The following is a 23096-nucleotide window of genomic DNA, read 5'->3' as shown; positions in this document are numbered from 1 at the left end:
TGTCCCTCTACTTCATCACCATCTTTTTCTCCAGATTGATTAAAGTATTAGTCATAAATATTAAAGCATATCTTAAAAGTACACATTTTGATAGTTATAAAGATATATCTTAGGTTTTATAGTGATTAATTGACTAAAATTTTAGTAAGTGAAAAAGGTAGTTTTTGTCAGAGTTTCACTGACATTTGGTGTATAATAAAATGTACATACTTGATGTGTAATTTGATAAGTTTTTGTTTTGTTTTCTTTTTTTTGATAAGTTTTAACATATGTATTAAACCCATGAAATTATCACCAAAATCAAAATAATGCACATGTAGATATTTTGACATTTATTTTTTACATAATTTTTACCACATACATGCTATTTCATCTTCTATTTCCCTTAGAGGAAAATGTAACTTTCCCTAATATATAAAGCTCAAATGATGAATCATGGCAAAGTAATGCATGTAACAGCAAACCACTATCCTCTAGAAAAAACAGTATTAATATAAATGCAGTCAGTGCATTTTTGTGTGAACATATTTTATAAAATGCATACAATGTACTAATTTTAAAAACCAAAACTTAATAACATCCATGGACAGGAACCAAATGAATGCAGTCTTCATGGTTAACCATCTTTAACTTATATATGTAACCAGAGAAGTCCCTTCTATTTCAAAACTCACTTCCTTCACTTTCAGGTTATTGCATGAGAGTAACCTTTTCACATCATTGGCAAATAGGTTATAAAATTATATCTGCAAAATATATACAGCCTCATATCTGGCTTAAGGACACTCATTCAATCCTGTAAGAGCAATTTCAAAGGCATTAGGGAGAATTTGATTTCCCAAATTCTTCCACCTCTGCCTTCACTGATGCTATTTGTTTCACGTTGTATGCCTTTCAGACCTTCTCTCTCCTGTTAAGATTCTAACTATGCTTCAGAATATCACAAATATATCATCTTACATAAATTCTTTTTTATTTACTAAAAAATATTGCTTTCCCTCTTAATATTTTCTTAATATTTTGATAGGAGCAGCAAAGCAATCTTGACATTAACCTTTAATGTATCCACTCTTGAAGGCTTTATATGAGGACTCTGCTAAGTTCTGAATATATAAACCCAGTCCCTGCTCCCCTTTTAACTACGTCTTAGTGAGGACCGGGGCAGATAACTTTACCAATCATCTCTTCATGCCATGATCAATGGTATCATCAATGGTATCATAGTGATAATGCTGGTTGCTACAGGAATGAGATGTAGGGACATTTTATCTGGATAATCAAGATTGGCTTCCCGGAGGAAGATATACCCGAGCTAAAAACCAAATGAAGAAGAGTTAGGCAGGTCAAATATAGGGAAAGTGAGGTTTATGTAAATGGAACAGTCTTCACAAACTCAGAACAGATAGAAGAGAGTGCCACATTTGGTAAAGTGAAAGTTGAGTGTGACTGAACCATAATATGTGATGGTTGTATCAAGTTAAGGAACAAGAGGGATACTTTGGGGTCTTATGCAGGGTCTTGTAAATGAGCTTGGAATTTAAATATACTTTATATATGTATGGGTGATTATATATATCATAAGTTTCTTAGAGAATTCTTGCATAACATAACTCTTTTCCTATATTTTTATTGGTTCAGAAATTTGGAATGGAAAATCAATAGCAGTTATGAAATGTTATTTATTGAATTCTCATTACCCACATTATCTAATTTAATCCCCAACCTGCATTATAGAATTTACTATCTAAGAGGAATGTAGATTTAGAGACTTTGGATAGTGTGTCCCCTGTTGCTTAATAAATAAATACCAGAGCTGAGATTCCAAGGCCCTCTGACTTCAAAACTTAAGATCTCTCCACTTGCGCTTTGTCATCCATAAATGATATTTTTTCAAATATTAAATAAACTCTTTACTTATCTCTCAATTGCCTGTCCATTTCTGTATTATAGTTTTCTTTTTCACTACTTTTGGTACCGTGCACTAATGCACAATTGTATTTTTATAACTTGCCAAAACCTTTCATGCAGATTGATCATTGTGAGAAAATTTTTCAGGAAAATAGGCACTTGTATGTTCAAAAAATTTAATCCAAATTATTTCATATTACTGTAGCACATGTTCGCTACTAATGCTATATCTAATTTAATTATTTTTTACACAGACTGATTTGTTATGGGTCTGAGTGTAAAAAAAATCAGGCTCTAGAAGTGGACACTGTGCATTAAAATACTGTCTTAACTTTCTTGGCATTTTGACATTAACCAAATACCATTTACCTTGTCTGTGGCTCCCTTTTCTTACTCATAATAATGATAGTAAAGATTCTGGGGGGAGCATTAATGTTTGTATATAAATACACACAATTATATACTCTGACATTATATATATATAATATATAGACAATATATACTATATATACAATATATAATATATACTTATATAAATTTCTTAAACTTTTGTGTATACCTTAAAATTATACAGTGCTATATGTCAATTATATCTCAATAAAACTGGATGAAAAATATGTACTTATCATATAATATATATTATTTATATATATACATATATATAATTTTGATCTTAAAAGATCTCCTGCCACATGTCATTGTGTTGAATACTATTAATATTATATATTTATCATTATAATTGTTATTGTGTTGTTATCATGCAATGTGCACAGTAAGTCCCCTATATACGAACAAGTTCTGTTCTGAGAGCATAGCATATTTGTAAGCCCAATTTGTTAAGTCCAATGAAGTTAGCCCAGTGTACCCAACTAACAATCGGCTATACACTACCGTACTGCAATAAATTTATAATACTTTTCACACAAATGATACATAAAAAACAAACACAGAAAACAAAGAAAACGTTTTTAATTTTACAGTACAGTACCTTGAAAAGTCCAGTAATACAGTACAACAGCTGGCATACAGGGGCTGGCATCGAGTGCACAGGCAAGAAGAGTCACTGACTGGACGAGGGAGAGGAGGTGGGAGATATTAGAACTGAAGGATCATCAGCAATAGGAGATGGAAGACAAGCTGCAATTTCACTCCTGCCTAAAGTTGATGGCACAGGTTCTGGTTCCTTGCTGGATTCAATTCTATCTACCCTCTTAAAAAACTGATCCAGTGATGTCTGGGTAGTAGCTTTTTGTTTCTTGTTATAGATGACACGGCAGCACTGGATTACATTCTGAATGGCTTCTGTAACCTTTGTGTGCCATTCTATATTTGAGTCTTGGGCCTCCAAACTAACGATGCCTCCTCAAATAAAGAAAATCCCCTTGCCATTTCCTGCATCCTGAATCTCTTCAGTTCCTCAGTTACCTAAGATCAATGTCTACCATCTTTTCCCCTCGCTCCATTCTCTTATTCTCACTTTTGTTTCCATTGTTATTGCGTGGCACTTCTTAGCAGCCCCAGCTATATCACTGCTGCTTTTGAGCTTGCTTCTGGACATCCTGGGCTTGAAATAAAGATACTGCACTACTGTACTCTATACAGCACTGTACAATAAAGTACATGCAAGCACAACCACTTGTAGAGGATGCACACACGTGACAATGTACGCCAGACACGTGAACTAACTTACGTGACTGGACACATGAATGCACATTTGCATCTTTGAAGGCGAGCTTGCAACTTGAAGGATCATTTGTTTCTCTCTACTTGAAATTCATTATATGACTATCATTAGATTAGTTGCTTACATGCTACTAATGTGATTTGTTTCCATTTATTATTCTATCTGGCTGCCTAATCTATTGATATTTTAAGCAAAACCACATCTTTACACTCCATTCATAGGTTTTTGAATAAGACTATTATCTTCCACCCTTTAATATGTTGTCATTGTTGTTTTTGTTGTTGTTGTTTTTCAAAACTACCATGTTACACTTCAGGCATGCAGCACTTATACATGTTTTTTTTCATAACTTATCTAGAATAACTCAGTTCAATTCTTCTTGACAGTATGTACTTCAGCTATGGGCATTGTGTGAAAAAAATAAGGAAAATATGATTTTGAGGAGATGATGGCATACTATGGGAAATGGGCATATAAACAGGTCATTTCAATCTCTGATTTTTTTTTAAATAAATTTATTTATTTTGGCTGTGCTGGGTTTTCGTTGCTACTCGCAGCTCTCTCTCACTGCAGTGAGCAGGGGCTACTCTTCATTTCAGTGGCTTCTTTTGTTGCAGAGCACAGGCTCTAGGTGCGAGGGCTTCAGTAGTTGTGGCTCGTGGGCTCAGTAGTTGTGACGCACTGGCTTAGTTGCTCTGCAGCATGTGGGATCTTCTTGGACCAGGGCTCGAACCCGTGTCCCCTACATTTGCAGGTGGATTCTTAACCACCACACCATCAGGGAAGTCCCTCAATCTCTGATATTTTAATCTAACAAAAAAGAAAGAGGATTTGGTGGGAATGATGAATATACTGATGAGCTGAAATTCAAGTAGTCGGGGGAACACAGAGGGGGAAATATCTAACAGACTGTTAAAAAAGAAATGGAAAGACTGAAAGTAGAATTGTTAATTTTGATGATATTAATTAACAGCATTAAAATGTATATTATCTTTTTTCTAGATTTTATATGTTTTATTCTAAATTATATTTTTGTTTCTGTGACCTAGAGCTTTATGGTTTTTAATATGTTTATATATCTATATGAGTACCAGTTAAAACACAAACAAAGCAAAACATATAAGGTGTATGGCCTAGAATCATTAACTCATACCCACATAAAATAATGAATTTATTTTGCTTTTTTTTCTGGGAAGGTGGGGTTATTAGGTTTTGGCTTTTTCTTTAATAATAAAGTAATTTAGAGGTATAGAGAATGTAGATAACATTTCAAGAACAAATCCACTTCAAACCTTATATATTTGCTATGTTTAGTTCAGTGATTTTTGAATAGCAAAAAAAATACATATACATACACACAATTATAATCTATAAAGATCACTTAGCATATGGCAACTAGTAAGTATCAAATATTATTATTAACAATAAAAAACAGGCAAAGAACCCGAAGAGATATTTCCCAAAGAAGCCATACACATGCTCAACTGGTACATGTAAAGGTACTTAACATCACAAATCATCAGGGACCTGCAAATCAAAACCACAGTGAGATATTATCTCACACCTGTCAGTATAGCTATTATCAAAAATACAAAAGATAACAAATGTTGGCCAGGATATAAGGAAAAGGAAACCCTTGTATATTGTTGGTGGGAATGTAACCTAGTACAGCCACTATCGAAAACAATATGGAGCTTACTCAATAAATTAAAAATAGTAGTACCAATGATCCAGCCACCCCATTTCTGGGTGTGTATATATATACGAAGCAGAATCATTATCTCAAAGAAATATCTATACTTCCATACTCGTTGCAGCATTATTCAAAATAGACGAGGTACAGAATAATCTGAATGTTTACTGACAGGTGAATGGATAAAGAAAACATGGTATTTATATTAAATGGAATAGTAATATTCTATTAAAATAGAAGGAATTCCTGCCATGTGCAATAACATGGATGAAACTGGAGGGCATCATGCAAAATGAAATAAGCCAAACAGAACAACAAATAACGTATGGCATCACGCATGCGGAGGTTAAAAAAACAAAAATTGAACTCACAGAAACAGAATAGAATGGCGGTTGTCAGGGGCTGGGGGATGTGGGAAAGAGGGAAAGACTGGTAAAAATATACAAACTTTCAGTTATAAGGTAAATAATTTAGATGACGATCTAATGTATAACATGGAGGCTATAGCTAATAATACTGTACTATGTAAATGGATTTTGATCTAAAATGGAACCAGAGAATATAAAATGCAGAATCTCATGAATGCACTCTTAGAAGAATAAAACCTAAGAACCATCTATCTCCCTTTTTGCCCTTCCTGCCCATAAATACAGTCCACCCAAAACCTGTGGACTCACCTGCAGCTGCTATGGCATGTGTTTCTCAAACTGCAATTCCTCCTCTGTTCCCGAATACACTCAATTTCTGTAATTTGAGCTAGCCTCAGTTTATCTTTATAGGTTGACATTCAATGGTGTCAGAGTGGGATCCAAAGGGGATCTCTGTCAAAAGGACTACAATCCTTGGAACTGTGCAAAATACCCACACCGAGCTCCTTGAGATCAATGCTTCTGTGAGTCACCTTCTGCTTCTGGTTTGGTAAGCTCTCTCCTTTTGGTTGAGCTCTCTGACTTTATTTGGAATTTGGATAAGGGCAGATTGCCCTTCTGGTGAGTACTCTTTCGGTTTCTGAATTAGAATGCACTTGGTTTAGATACAAACTTGTGGATTTTCCTGAGGGCAAAACTAAAAGTAAAATCGGTGGGCATGGGTTGAGCATCTACACGCTGCTGGAGTGCTTGCCATCTTTATATGAGCCATAGTTATCTTTGAAGACAAGACTCTTGTTTAAGGACAAGGTGGTCACAAATGGGCAAGTTTCACAATAAGTCACTCACCACTTGCAAGGAAATTCCATGCAATGAGGGTCACCTGGTAACAGATTAGACAAATAAGGCAAAGGCCATCCACCAATAAAAAGAAGCAGCCCGTGAAAGGCAGACTGTCAAACAAAACCCAAGTGCCACCCTTAAGCATACCCCTTAGGTTATCTAGTATATTTTCTTTGCTCTTGAGAAAACTCAAAAAAATGGGATCTTAGTCACCTAAATGTCCTAATGGTGCCCCTACTCCCGGCTTTAAGAACCCAAGTCTGTTTTACATTAGAAAAATGTATTGTCTCTCCTCATGCACATGGACCATTCTTACTGAAGACACCTTAGAATTACAATGGTCATTATTAGGAATGTCCCAACTGGACAAGAGCATTCATTTAAGAAGCACACTTTCGGACTTCCCTACTGGTCCAGTGGTTGACTTCACCTTCCAATACAGGGGATGTGGGCTTGATCATTGGTTGGGGAGCTAAGATTCTACATGTCTTGTGGCCAAAAAACCAAAACATAAAAACAGAAGCAATATTGTAACAAATTCAATAAAGACCTTAAAAACAGTCCACTTCAAAAAAAAAAAATCTTAAAAAATAAAAGTACACTTTAAAGCAAGAATTGTTTCCAAAGTAAACAGGATACCTATTTTTATTGGCATGTAGAAGCCTCCAAAACTTCTACACCATGACAATAGCACAGTGTCTTTTTTCAAGTTATTTACTTGAATTATAAGATGACTGGAAGGAAATTCTTTCATTATATAAGTGAATGGCAATTAGCTGCTAGTTTATTAACTATCTTTCCTTTGTCTCTATTAGTGTGTTTCCTTATTAGAAACTGTGTATCATCTGAAGATTGAAATAAGTGATCTTTACAATCACTTAAAGCAACCTGTTAGCTTATTGCCCTGGGCCAGAGACTGGGAGATATGCCTTCCAGTTCTCCCTATTTGCTGTATGACTTTGAGATTTTGCCTGACTTTAAGCAGGTCTTACTGTTTTTAACTAAGAAATTAGCGATGTGTCTTTAGCTATAAAATTATATGAATCTGTAGTCTTATAAGCAATTAGCAAAGCTGTTGAAACTCATGATAGTCTTATTTTTATGTAAATGAAATTTACCAGTGCTGTAGATCACTTAATGTCAAGTATCATCTCGCCAATATGATCCTGCTGCTGTTTGGGTGATGTGGACACTTTACAAATAAAGAGACTCTCATATTCTATTCAAGAATTATCAATATAATAAATACTTTTCCTGTCTGAAATGAATGTGGTATTTGCTAACAGATAAACATGTTACTTAATATCTTGAGTACACAGAATTGCAGTATAAGAAGGGCCTCCTATGTGAATGTGTTTCATTCCTAAACACTCAGGCCCTCATTAGACCTCTCTCTTCTCAGGTTGTTATTTCTCCTATTAGAAATCATAAAATTTGTATCATGTCAAATAAAGTTTATTAATTAAATTTATTTTAATTCTAAATGTTTTGCCATAAAACACCACTGAATGAAAACAGGAAAGAGAATAATATTAAAAATTAAATCAAGGTGGGTGGGAGGGAGTTGCGAGAGGGAGGGGTATGGGGGTATATGTATAAATACAGCTGACTCACTTTGGTGTACCTCAAAAACTGGTACAAGAGTGTAAAGCAATTATATTCCAATATAGAGCTTTAAAAAATTAAATCAACAATGACAAATTGAAACAATTCCAAGCACGATTTAATATTCCTCTCTTAGGAAGTAACTAGTTAGAGATAAATCCTTTCTTTCACAAGTGTTCCATTGAAGATAATCTTGCACAACTTGAATTTTATATGAAACAAAAACAAATAAAAAGGCCTCTAAATATGTTTTTTGGTGTGTGTAATAAACAAGCTGTGCTTCCGACTTGCAAACTCCCACTTACCCCAAGTAAAAGCCATAAGCCTAATTTCCATAGACTTCAATCCTAGTTAAGCTATTTTCTTTTTTAAAAATGGGGTTCTAACAGGCACTTTTCTCAAGCAATCTGGCTTCATCCATATGTAAACTTTTATGGCACACAATTCTGTTAATTATGTATTTTTTTCCAAACCACTTCAGTTTACTTGGCTGCTGTTTTACATAAACAATTGCGATGAATATTGCCACCAGTCTTTAGTCTTACCAGTACAAATTTTGTGTTAAGATGACTCTGTCTGGTTTTGCCTGCATCATCAGACATTTTTACTCTTATACTTCATTGGTATTGTCAGTGTTTGGCTCTTTTTGAAGCCTCTAGGATTTGTATGTCTGCAAAAACAACAGATATCTGAAAGCAACATTTTCCTTAACTATGGTTGCTGTTGACATCCAACTTTATTTTTACCTAGAAAGATTTACTCACCCACTACACAACTTTTTGTCTATATATATATATATATATATATATATATATATATTCATAAATATATATGTCTATTTTGCATATATATTATTTTTAAGAGTAGTTTTAGGTTCACAGCAAAACTGAAGGGAAGATACTGGTATTTCCCACATAGGGGGTAGGGTAACCCCTACCCCCCACACATGTAGAGCCTCCCTCAGTATCAAGATCCTCCACCAGAGTGATACATTAGTTACAGTTGATGAACCCACATACACATCATCATCACTCAAAATCCTTGCTTTACATTAGGGTTCACTCTTGGTGTTGTACGTTCTATGGTTTTGGAAAGGTGTGCAATGACACGTATCCATCATTACAGTGTCATAGGAAATATTTTCACTGCCTTAACATATTTTGTAAATTGTCCACTTATCTAAAATGTTTTATATTCTTAACAAAACACTTTGTTTCAATTCAATTTTTAAAATCATAGAATATCACATTTCTGGGTTTCCATTAATTAACTTCTAATCCATCTATGAGCCTAAATGACTAGTTTGTCAGGATAATTAGTGTCAGTATCATTTGTTTTTCTTCAGCCTCTATAAGGTTTCTTAAGAAACTAGGAGCACTCCGAGTTCCTGAAAATGTAAGAGAACTTCAATTATCTTTCTATCCTTGTGGCCTTTGATAATGTCATCTTGAAGACTACACAATTCCTCAGTTATCTGGGTCACTCAATTCTTTGTCATATGTAGCAGGTACAAAGCTTTATAAAACATGAAAACCCTCTGCCTAGAATTGATCCTTCTCTATCTACCCAGGAGTCACAACTTCAGAGGTCTTGTCCATCCCTCTCCACTACCCTCAAAGGAATGTTCTCATCTGCCTTTTCCTTTTCCTCCTAGACACCCAATACAATCTGTTCTTGAGAAACACCCTTGGACCTTGTGTAATCTTTATTGTGTCATAGCTTTCCTGAGACAAGATGGAACAAAGTCTGGCTATCCATTTAAAACAGAAGGGAGACAATCTATTTAAAAAATTAATAATCAATTGGCTTATATTTCAATAAATTGTACCACCATTTCTATTCACTTTCGTGTTCTACAACCTAGGAAGCAACTGTATTATCTTGTAGAATGTCAATTCTCTACAGGAAATGCTATTAATGTCAGCATCTATACTTATGGTAAAAGATACTTCATTATTCCTTTCTATATTTTTGTCTCAAGTGTATTCATTTTAGATCACTCATTTAAAATTAATGATCCACAAATAGGAAAAACAAAATAAGCTGCCTGTTTGTGGTGAACAATGGTTTTGATTTTCTTATGTAGATTAGTATTGATTTTTCCTTCAGATATATATTAAACCCATATGTTGTGTCTGTTTCATAATTGGAATGAAGTAACATTCAGTCAACCATTTATCTTGCTCTCTATAGATCAACAGACAGATAGATATAGATACAGATATAACAAAAATAAAAGCAAACACAATCTATACCAGGCACGCTACTGAGCATTGGGGTAAAAAGGCCCTCTTAGAGCTTATATTTTACTTAGCACTAAGTTAAAAGGATCTGTATGCTTTTCTTTACATCAACGTGTAAGAATCCTGCAAGGAAAATTGTTTGTGTGGGGTATTAGTAAATGTTATATATAAATACAACTATTATATAGAATGTAAATATACACATTTTATGGACAAATGTGACAGGAATGGTATATTAAACTCAGTCACAGTTCTTTTCCTGCAGGACTACTCCATTATGCTGATGTGAATGGTGAATCTCTCGCAGAGGATATCATCTATGTAACATTTCCAAACTTACTGACTACAGAATATTTCCATCACAGAACATTTCAAAAATTTCTGTTTTGTGAAACAGTCTTCATAAAATATTTCAATATTATTCTCTCTTGGAAAGTTCAGGAGCCTTCATCAGAGTCCCTGTTTCTTCCTTCAATAGCCTTGCTGTGCTGTACCTGGCAGCCCCCTCAAATTCTTCTGTACCCTTTTTGAAGACAGAACACTGGCAAGACTGCTATTCTGTAACATGGGGCTAAGATACAATGTTAATGCTGAGTACAAAATTCTTTTTACAGTGTTTGATATTTTTACCATCTGAAATATCTGAACTTTAAAATTTCACGTACTTCTTAAAAATTATTTCTTTTCCTATATCTATGAACTTTTTAGTATACTGGTATTTCATTGGCTTCCATTTTTAACAATCTCTTAGTAACCTAGATTTTATAGGGAAAGCCTCATGAAATGTATTACCCCCTAAAAAAATATCTTTCAAAACTGAGAAGATGGATAGATTTAACATATTGATAGAGAAAACAGTAATATATGGGTAAGGCTTAGTTTGTATCTTTGAGTATAAAATCTCTTTTCTATTCAATATAACTGAATATTGCTCTTTAGTCCAATTTACAAATGTAAAATCTTTGACTTTTCCCTTTCTGGGCTACCCAGACAGGGGTCCATAAGGCCTTGTTCTGGATTCCCATCATAACTTAAAGGGAAACTTTCACAACTTCCAGAGCCTTTGATTTCCTGCAAAGGAAGGGGGAGGATGTCCTCAAACCTAGTAGGAAGAACCCACTTAGGTGGAACCAACTTTGACTTCCAAATGGAAAAGTAATCTAAAAAGGAAAAGTGATGGCATTACCTCTAAATCTGAAGAGAACCTGGGAGAAGCTTCTTCTCTCCTCTCCTGCCATCACTGCCTTTGAAAACCTGGCCGATGTCAGTTTCATGACTTCCTGGAAGACCGGCCAGCGAGCTGAGCCGAAGTTTGCTGCTGCCACAGGCGCCACTCCTCCTGCTGGTCCCCTTGCGCGGGGAACCTCACTCACCAGAGCCAGGCAGCCTTCCGCGAGCTGCGACTGGGGTGGTTCCCAACCCCAGGGGTGACCACCGGCATGGGAGGCATGTTCTGTGAACCTGCCCACCACTGCTCCCTGTAACACCAACCAGTCTCTGTGCTGTGTGGACACCGCCATCTGTGCAACAAAACAGCTCGCTCTCCGGTCTGAGGTGATGGACGCTGACCCGGGGAGTTCTGCGCAGGCGTGGTTTCCTCTCCCGTGAGCACCCGCGGGGCGTCCCGCCTGCTCCCTACCTGCGCGAGGATCCTCAACAGGTGGTAAAGGAGGGGCAGGCCGCAGCTGAGGAGGCTGTGACCAAGGAGGAATTCAGGGTGAACGGACTGCTCCAGCTCCCGAACTGACTGCTGCTCAACCCGAAGTGGCAGCCTGGTCCGAAGGCGGCAGGTGCCCTCTGTGCCTGCCCAGCAGTTCCCCACCGAGGCCCGTGGTGCCCAGTGGCCACTGAAGACACCACGGAAGATGGGCTGCAGCTGCCATGGCTCAGGCCACGGAATGGGAGGAGCAACAACATTGTCACCCTATCAAGATAACACACGATGAGATGAAAAGAGCAGAGATGAGATAGGACAGGATCCTGTTTTTTATGTCTCTTTTTGTTGCTCCTTGATTCTTCCTTAACTAACTCATTTTTATGCAAAACTTTTTTTTAGTATTCATTTTAATCCCTGTTGATTTTCTATTTGCTCTAGGATTTATAATAGGAATCAATATATTATGACCTACTTCACATTAATACTGTGCTAATTCCAATAAAATATTGCAGCTTTACTCTATTACTGCTCCATATCCATTCTCCTTTTTTGTTCTACTTTGCCATATAATTTATAAATTATTATACGAAGTGAAATAAGTCTGACAGAGAAATACAAATACTGTATGATCTCTGTCATATATAGAATCTATCTACCTATTTGCATATGTGTGATTCCCAGAGGTGAGGGGTAAGGGGTGGAATAAATGGGTGAACTTTCTTTTCTTAGTTAAAATAAATTGAAAAAAAATTACATCTGTGTATGTTACAAACCTAAAAACAGAGTATTATAATTATTGCTTTATGTAATCTTGCTTTTCATAAAATTAAGAGGAGAAATATATGTATATTTACTGACAGATGTACCATTCCTGTGCTTTTCATTTCTATTCTGGATTTGAGTTAGTTGATCATTCTGGCTTGAGATTTATCAGTTTCAAATATTCTTTTTTTTTTTAAGAACTTTTATTGAGATACAGTTAACATACAATAAACTGCATATATTTAGAGTGTACAATTTGATATCCCAATCTCCCAGTTCATTCCCCCCCAATTCTCCCCGCTTTCCCCACTTGGTGTTCATATGCTTGTTCTCTACATCTGTGTCTCTATTTCTGCCTTGCAAACCGGTTGATTTGTACCATTTTTCTAGTTCTTTTTAAATTGACTTATCCTGTTATTTCCCTTTACTGTTTCATCTTTTCTGCTTTCATCTTTATTATTTCCTCTCTTCTGCTTGATTTGGGCTTATTTTTCTGCCTTCTTTATTATTGTTTAACATGGAATATTAGATAACTTGTTTGAGACCTTTCTTCCTTCTAATGACAAGTGTTTAATGCTGTAAAATCCCCATAAGCACTGCTTTATTTATTTCCCACAAATTGTAATATGTAATGTTTTCATTTTCATTCAATTAAAATAGTCTCTAAGTTCCCTTATGAATCTCATGAGTTATTTAGAAGTATTACGAGTTATTTAGAAGTATTTGTTTAATTCCAGGTATGTAGGCATTTTCCAGATATCTTTCTATTGTTATCAAGAATAATTTCATTGTGCTCAGAAAATAGATTTTGACTATATTCAGTTCTTTCAATGTATTGATTTTTGTTTAATGGTTCAGAAAATGTTCTATTTTGATAAGTAATCCAAAAGCTTTTTGGAATTTGTAACTTTGCTTTAGTTTGTTGGAAGGATTTATAAATGTCAATTAGGTCAACTTCTGTTTATCAGGTCTTCTATATGTTTACTGTATATCTACTTGTTCTGTGGATTTCAGACAGAGGAGTTTTAATATGTCTAACTATAATTGTGTATTTTTCTTTTCAGTTCTATTAGGCTTTGCTTCATGCATTTTGAAGCTTTATTGGGATTGCTATGTCTTTTCCCTCAATTGACTGCTTTTGTTCTGGTAATAGTCCTTGTTCTGAATTCTATTTTTTTCTGATATTAATATAGTCACTCCAGATTTCTTTGTTTAATATTTACATATTATATTTTTCCATATGATTACATTAACCTTTCAATATATTTATATATGAATTGGGTTTCAATAGATACTATATAGATGTGTCATTTTTAATCTAGTTTGACCATCTTTATCATTAATTGGGTCGATAGACTGTTTATATGTAATGCAATTATTGATATATTTGAATTTAATTACACCATCTTATTCTTCTTTTATTTATTTATCTGTTCTTTGTTCCCTTTGTCTTTTTTGCATGCTAGCTTTTGGGTTGTTTCTTTTTTATTCCATTTATGCTTCACTCTTTGTCTATTATTTATAGCTCTGAAAAAACAGTGGGAAACTTACAACAGGACAAATATAATTACTCTTTTCATTCCTCTGTCCTCTTTTAATTATATATATTTTAATCATTTGTGTTATTAGCCACTTTATTTTACTATTTTTCTTTCAGAGTCAAATTTCTATTAAAGCAAATCTAAATAAGCAAAAATGTGCTTATTGTCACTTTTTTAAAATTTCCAGAGATCTTTGTTTATTAAACAAATTTAGACTTCTGTCTGGTGTCATATCAATTTTATATAAAAAGGATTCTTTAATATTTCTCAAATCAGATCTACTGGCAGTGATTTCTCTCAGCTTATATTTGTCTGATGAAGTCTTTTTTTTTTCTTTTTCCTTTCTATGTAATATTTTGCTGTCTCCAAGATTTTCTTTTTATCATTGATTTTCAGCAGTGTGAATATGCTGAATCTTGGTTGTATGGTATGATTGAAAATACAGTTCTTCTGTACAAATCTACCCCAAACAAATTTGAAATTTAATTTTGTTGACCCAGAAATAATAGGAGTAATAGTAATATAATTAGGTTATATAAACTGCAGTTAATTTTTTATTTTGTATTTTAACCCATATATTGAAGTAGTGAAAACATTACATTTGCAATGTTTCAAGAGTATTCCACTCAAATTCTTTTTTTCTTTTTTTTCTTTTTTTTGGCCTGCTGCGTGGCTTATGGATCTTAGTTCCCAGACCAGGGGTTAAATCTGGGCCTTCGGCAGTGAGAGTATGAAACCTAACCATTGGACTGCCGGGGAGTTCCCTTTCACTCAAATTCTTAAAGCAGCTTTACAGAACATCAATTTGTCTGATTTGGATAGTAAATATCTTGTCTTGTGCATCATTTATCATGTGTGAAATCTCATTAACACTATCCCAAAACTGTGTAATCCCAAGATACATAATTAAAATAAAAGATAACATGAATGGATTCTTAACCCAACATGTCACAGAGACTTTTTTTCAGACTAGGATGTCAGAGGTTAATGTTTCATTTTTTTAAGGAGATATTGACTTTGAAGCACAAATAGAAAATTAAACAATATTGAATGCTGACAGATTTTACCTATACCACAGCTCTAAATAGTTGATATTATTTCCTTTCTCTGGATGGGTAAACTGAGTCTCAGAGATGTTAAGTCACCTAAAATCACACAGATACCAAGTGGCAGGTTTTTCATTCCAGTCTAGATGTGTTTTATAAATACAGTGTTTTCACTATTCCCACACAAATTTTAAAGTGTCTGAAAATTATATTTGGCAAGCATGTTTAAATTCTATGAAACTTCAAAGTGTTCTATAATACTAGGAAAAGCAAGTTTATAATTAGATGAACTAAAGTAGACACATTTCTGTGTTTACTGTGTGGCCAAAGATCAATCATAGATATTAACCAGCTGAGAAGCAGGAGAAGAATATTAGGGATTGATGGAGTGTATCTAGAAAAGTGATGCTCAAGGGGACACCAGAGATTTGAAAAGCACTTCAGCATATTTATTCAGCATAAACATGCCTTGCCACCCTATGGATATTAGGCATAGTGATCAATGGGTTCATAAAAAACAGAAATACACCTTTGTTTGCAATTGTTGTCAAGACAATGGTTATAGTTAGATAAAAGCAACTTTCAAAGTAATTCTTATTTTCTGCACCAGGGAACGCTGAATGTACACTCTTTAAAAGTTGGGAATCCTGGACTAGAGAAAATATGTCTTTGAGGAAAAGTATCTGAGTTAAAATATACAGAACAGTAATGACTACATTATTCTTTATTGGCATAATCTACTCAGAGATCCCAAATCTAGTTAGAATAGTTTTATACACTTTTCCGTAGCACTTTGTTCAAAACAGGATGGACATTTTTCAAGGATTTGTAAAGAAGAATGGAATTAAAGTATTACCTGTACCCCAAAAGATTAACTTTGGGGCCATGTGGAAATTTGGATGATTTATTATCCATATTATTCTTGCCAAGTTAGTGGCTATTATAGGATACTCTTTCTCAGATAAGTGCATGAGTCAAACAGTGCTGATCATTCACATTTCATCTCTAATTTCAACTCCTAAGTATATGAGGAATCTATTATATATCATAGCCACGTTGAAACTATTATGAGTTAAATTTGAAGTATTTCTGTAGAGGGTGTTGGAAATATATTCTGGGCTTCTGGTGCTTTTCAATGTGCCTTTTCATGTTTAATGTCCAGTGACAATGTAACACACGAAAAAAAAGAGCAAGCAAAGAAATGACTTTCAAACAAAAGAAAGAATGATTAGTGATCACTATTTTTGCCATGTTCATGTGACATTTCTGCAAGAGTAGAAAATAAAAACCGTGCCTTGTATCTTGTTTAAATGCATAAATGTTCTATATAAGTTTGGGCTTGTTTAAAAAAATAGCTGCCAAATATGCCTTTCTTATTTTGAATTATATAAATGTAAGTCTACAAAAATGGAGAGATATTTTCATATGTAATTATCATCAGTAATAAAGAAAGGGTATGATTTTTATTGATGTCATTTAAATGTGGATATTGTTATGCTTTGACTCCATCATTTTTTATGATAATGGAGAAAAAAGAGTAAAATTATTCAAATATGAGCATTTCTGTCCACAATTTGGGGCTACAAATGTATATTACTCTTAGAAGTGTTAATGATGTTGTAGGCAGGGAAAGTGTTCCACACGATTTAACAAAGAGAGATAGGAAATGTATTTAGAAATATTATATTGCATGTGAATTTCAGAGAGTTTAAAGAAATTTTGGAAAGATTGATGGAGTTTTTGCCAATCATTTGAAAATCAGAGGAATATAGCCAATGCCACCCATTTCTATGCTCAATTTGGTTAATCTCTGTAAATAAATCCTAACTAATCCCATTTCTCTGTCAAGTCCATAGCCAATGGTTTTTAAGATTCATTGTCTACCATATGTTAGCACAAAAAGTTTTCCAGAAGGAGATTTGAATTTCTAGTTCAGAGAACTCATCTGGACATATGTCAAAACATCTGTTTTTAATGAGAGTGGCCACCTCCAATTTTTAAGTGTCTATAAAAACTCTCAAACTCTCACAGAACATTAATAAAGGCAGTATTTCAAACTGTCTTTCAAAGATGTTCTAGAATAGGTCCTGAAACATGTAGCATATCTTGAGCACTTTAGAGAATATGTTGAATGAATCATCTTCTACAAATGCATAATCTTTTCTTTTCTTTTTGTTTTAAGAACTTTTATTGAGATACATTTAACAGACAATAAGCAGCATATATTTAGAGTGTACAATTTGGTATCCCAATCTCCCAATTCATCCCCCTGCAACCCTCCCCGCTTTCTTAACTTGGTGCCCATGTGTTTGTTCTCTATATCTGTGTCTCTATTTCTGCCTTGCATTTCCTCTTTCATAGTTGTTAGCATTTGCCTTGTGTATTGAGGTTCTCCTATGTTGGGTGCATATATATTTATAATTGTTATATCCTCTTCTTGGATGGATGCCTTGATCATTATGTAATGTCCTTTCTTGTCTCTTGTAACATTTCTTATTTTAAACTCTATTTTATCTGATATGACTGTTGCTACTACAGCTTTCTTTTGATTTTCATTTGCATGGAATATCTTTTTCCATCCCCTCACTTTCAGTCTGTATGTGTCCCTAGGTCTGAAGTGGGTCTCTTGTGGACAGCATATATATGGGTCTTGCTTTTGTATCCATTCAGCCAGTCTGTGTCTTTTGGTTGGTGCATTTAATCCATTTACATTCAAGGTAGTTATTGATATGTATGTTCCTATTACCATTTTCTTAATTGTTTTGTTGTTGTTTTTGTAGGTCCTTTTCTTCTCTTATGTTTCCCGCTTAGAGAAGTTCCTTTAGCATTTGTTGTAGGGCTGGTTTGGTGGTGCTGAATTCTCTTAGCTGTTGCTTGTCTGGAAAGCTTTTGATTTCTCCATCAAATCTGAATGAGATCCTTGCTGGGTAGAGGATTCTTGGTTGTAGGTTCTTCCCTTTCATCACTTGAAATATATCATGCCACTCCTTTCTGGCTTGCAGGGTTTCTGCTGAGAAATCAGCTGTTACCCTTATGGGAGTTCCCTTGTATGTTATTTGTTGTTTTTTCCTTGTTGCTTTTAATAACATTTCTCTGTCTTTAATTTTTGTCAACTTGACTACCATATGTCTTGGCCTGTTTCTCCTTGGATTTATCCTGCCTGGGACTCTCTGCACTTCCTGGACTTGGGTAGCTATTTCCTTTCCCATGTTAGGGAAGTTTTCAACTATAATCTCTTCCAATATTTTCTCAGGTCCTTTCTCTCTCTCTTCTCCTTCTGGTACCCCTATAATGCTAATGTTGGTGCGTTTAACATTGTCTCAGAGGTATCTTATGCTGTCTTCAGTTCTTTTCATTCTTTTTTCCATATTCTTTTCTGCATCAGTGATTTTCACCATTCTGTCTTCCAGGTCACTTATTCACCCTTCTGCCTCAGTTAATCTGCTATTGGTTCCTTCTAGTGTATTGTTCATTTCAGTTATTGTGTTGCATATCTCTGTTTGTTTGCTCTTTAAATCTTCTAGGTCTTTGGTAAACTCTTCCATCTTTGCATCCAGCCTTTCTTCAAAGTCCTGGATTATCTTCACCATCATTATTCTGAATAGTTTTCCTGGAAGGGTGCCTATCTCCTCTTCATTTAGCTGTTTTTCTGGGGTTTTATCCTGTCCCTTCATCTGATACAAAGTCCTCTGCTTTTTCATTTTCTCTATCTTTCTGTGGCTTTGTTTTTCAGTTCCACAAGACGAAATACTCCTGATACTGCTTGATACTGCTGTCTGCCCACTTATCTTGTTGTTCTCTTGCTCTTGGTTATATTTGGTCCTTGTTTCTATTTGGTCCCTGTTATATTGGTCCTCATTTTCACAATTCCTTGTTGTTTTTGTTTGTTTGTTTTTGTTTTTGTTTTTTTACCATGCTTGTCAGTTTTTTTCTTTGCATTAGTCTTTAGTTGGCACTCTGCTTAGGTTATGTGTTTTGTTGTTATTGTTGTTGTTGTTTGGTTTTGAATTTTTGTTGATTTTCTCTTTAATTGTCTGATTGCATTCTGGGGTTCTTCTCTCAGGTTGTACTCATGCTTTATGTTCTATTGGGTTCTGTTTTTGTTTTTCTGGTGTGTGTACATGTTTCCTCGATTCATTATTTGCTTGTTTGACTTAACCTTTAACCATTAGTCTGGGGCTTGGATAGTCTTTTTTAATCCCCTTTATTGCCAGGAGAGGCGACCTCTGGAGTCTCGATTCCTTGACCAGAAGTCAAGTCAGAGGTTCCGGGGAGGGAGCACCGAGTCCAGGATGCTAGACCACTAGAAAGTCCTTAGCCACAAGGAAGATTAACTGCAGAGAATTCTTAGGGAGGCCTCTATCAGAGTCTATGACTTGGCCTTGCCCAACTGCCTGCATTTGCCAGTGCTGGGTACCTCACACCAAACTACAAACAAGACAGGAACATATACCCATCCATCAACACACAGACTACCTAAAGCCATATTAAGCTCACAGATACCCTAAAACACACCAGCTGACATGGCCCTGCTCATCAGAGGGAAAAAGACTCAGATCCACATGCCAGAAAGCAAGCACCAGTCCCTCCCATCAGGAAGCCTACTGAAGACACTGGACCAACCCCACCACCAGGGGCAGAAAACAGAAACAAGAGGAATTACTACTAGGCAGCATAGGAAAGGGAGACAGCAAATACTATAAATTAGACAAAATGAGAAAACAAAGAAACACCTTGCAGGCAAAGGAGCAAGATAAAAACCCACAAGACCAAATAAATGAAGAGGAAATAGGAAAATTGCCTGCAAAAGGATTCAGAGTAATAATAGTAAAGATGATCCAAAATCTCAAAAACAGAATAGAGAAAATACAAGAAATATTTAATAAGGACCTAGAAGAACTAAAGAGCAAACAAACAGCAATGAATAACACAATAACTGAAATTGTAAATACTCTAGATGGTACAAACAGCAGAATAACTGAGATAGAAGAATGAGTAAGCGAGCTGGAAGACAGAATGGTGGGAATAACTGCCACAGAGTAGGAAAAAGAACAAAGAATGAAAAGAGTGGAAAACAGTCTCAGAGACCTCAGTGACAACATTAAGCACACCAACATTCAAATCATAAGCATCCCAAGAGAAGAAAAAAAGAAAGGGTCTGAGAAAATATTTGAAGAGGTTATAGTGGAAAACTTCCCCAATATGGGAAAGGAAACAAAGTCCCAGAAGTGCAGAGATCCCATACAGAATAAACCCAAGGAGAAATATACTGAGGCACATATTAATCAAACTGATGAAAATTAAACAAAGAAAAAATATTAAAAGCAGCAAGAGAAAAGCAACAAATAACATATAAGGGAAAACCCATAAGGATAACAGCTGATCTTTCTGCAGAAACTCTGCAGGCCAGAAGGGAGTGGCAAGATGTACTTAAAATCTTGAAAGAGAAAAACCTACAGCCAAGAATACTCTACCCAGCAAGAATCACATTCAGGTCTGATGGAGACATCAAAACCTCTACAGACAAGCAAAAGTTAAGAGAATTTAGCACCACCAAACCAGCCTTACAACAATTGCTAAAGGAACTTTTCTAGGCAGGATAAACAAGAGAAGGAAAAGACCTACAAAAACAAACCCAAAACAATTATGAAAATGGTAATAGGAACATACATGTCAATAATTGCCCTAAATGAAAATGGGTTAGATGTGCCAACCAAAAGACACAAACTGGTTGAATGGATAGAAAATAAGACTCTTCTATATGCTGTCTACAAGAGACCCACTTCAGACCTAGGGACACATACAGACTGAAAGTGAGAGGATGGAAAAAGATATTCCATGCAAATGGAAGTCAAAAGAAAGCCAGAATAGCAATACTTAGGCAAATTAGACTTTAATTACAAGAGACAAGGAAGGGCAGTACATAATGATCAAGGAATCAATCCAAGAAGAAGATATAACAATTGTAAGTATCTATGCACCCAACATAGGAGCACCTCAATGCATAAGGCAAATGCTAACAGCCATAAAAAGGAAAATCGACAGTAACACAATAATAGTAGGAGACTTTAACACCCCAGTGGACAGATCATCCAAAGAGAAAATAAATATGGAAACACAAGCTTTACACCATCTCGACTTAATTGATATTTATAGGACATTCTATCCAAAAACTACAGAATACACCTACTTCTCAAGTGCACACAGAACATTCTCCAGGATAGATCACATCTTGGGTCACAAATCAAGCCTTTGTAAATTCAAGAAAATTGAAATCACATCAAGCATCTTTTCTGACCACAACGCCATGAGGCTGGATATAAATTACAGGAAGAAAGCTGTAAAAATACAAACATATGGAGGCTAAACAATATCTATTAAACAACCAAGAAATTACTAAAGAAATCAAAGAGGAAATCAAAAAATACCTAGAGACAAATGGCAATGAAAACACGATGACCCAAAAGCTATGGGATGCAGCAAAAGTGGTTCTAAGAGGGAAGTTTATAGCAATACAATCAAGTAGGTTTTGTGTAGTCATATGGGAAAAGGCTGGTGGACACCAGTAAAGTTTGCAGCCCCTGCCATGTGCTGTAATTTACATTAATATTTAAACTAATAATTTCTTACTCTCATCATTCTTTGTATTTTGAGAAAAAAAAATACTTGTTTATTATTTGGTATGCTGATATTTTATTTATTATTACTAAATTTGTGCCCTTAAAGGTTGTTTATTCGCGATTTTTCAGTCACCTTTCCCACAGTCACCTATTCTTCTCTAAGAATAGAATTATAAGGATACAATAGCTTCAAGCAAAATTTTTGAAGCAATGTACAGTAATTAAATCTTTAGAAATCACCTATCTATCCAGTAACAAGTATGGATTTAGGTTCCTTGGATTTAAATACTAGATTCTACATATACTAGTTCTGTAACTCTGGGTAAGCTATTTAACTTATATATAAAAGAGGGGCATATAATCATCTAGGCTGTAGGATGATGTTAAGGTTTAAAGGAAGTAATGAATGTAACACTATATATCACATGGGTAATTTCCAGATATTTTATGTCTTCCCTATATATTTAAGCTGATGCAATCTATTTCATAGTTCTATTTTTTTCTTTCTTTTTATCAATCTTCAAAGCATGGAGATTTATCTAAGCTTAAAGTTTTAAAAAAAGATATCATTTTTGTAATACATTTGATTGTTGTCTCTGTATATTGAAATTGCACTCATATAGGATATATCAATGGGATGAATTCTTGTGCAAATTTTAGCTGAAATTCCAATGTGAGGTAGCTTTCCTGTAGAATGCTTCTGGTGGACTGAGGAATGATACTCACTCATCCCGCCCCATTATCTGATTCTTTTCTAAGCAGATACAATTTGATCTTTGACATTTATTTTATGAAGGCTTTTCTTAACAAATTTTCTAAAATCCTAAGACTCAACAATACGTTCCATTTTGTCCTTTGTCATTTCATTTTCAGTTGACTTCGGAAAGCTATATAGCCCCCTGCTAGAAAAGGGGGGATATATATATATATACACACACAAAGGCACAGGTTTGGCAGTGGGTTAGTGGATGAGAATGGAGAAAAAGTGAATAAATATCCCAAGAAGGTGCATCTATGCAAAGAGGTACAAATTCCCAGGCTTCTAGTTTGTGAAACACTTGCATTTCTGAGCCAGGTGACAAATAATAGAGGGGCACCTTTCCCAGGCTCTTTATTTTAACAATCC

The 23096-nt window shown here is 35.0% G+C and overlaps 1 pseudogene; it reads left to right on the top strand.

Annotated features, from left to right (window-relative positions):
* The first annotated feature begins 6075 nt into the window (after positions 1-6075).
* LOC130848863 (40S ribosomal protein SA-like) lies at positions 6076-12290 on the top strand (annotated as a pseudogene).
* The last annotated feature ends 10806 nt before the right edge of the window (positions 12291-23096 follow it).

The sequence above is a fragment of the Hippopotamus amphibius genome, chromosome 3 (genome assembly GCF_030028045.1).
Source record: "Hippopotamus amphibius kiboko isolate mHipAmp2 chromosome 3, mHipAmp2.hap2, whole genome shotgun sequence".
In the NCBI taxonomy this organism is placed as follows: domain Eukaryota; kingdom Metazoa; phylum Chordata; class Mammalia; order Artiodactyla; family Hippopotamidae; genus Hippopotamus; species Hippopotamus amphibius.
The sequence above is the reverse complement of the archived record's forward strand: the minus strand, read 5'-3'. Positions and strand labels throughout refer to the sequence as shown.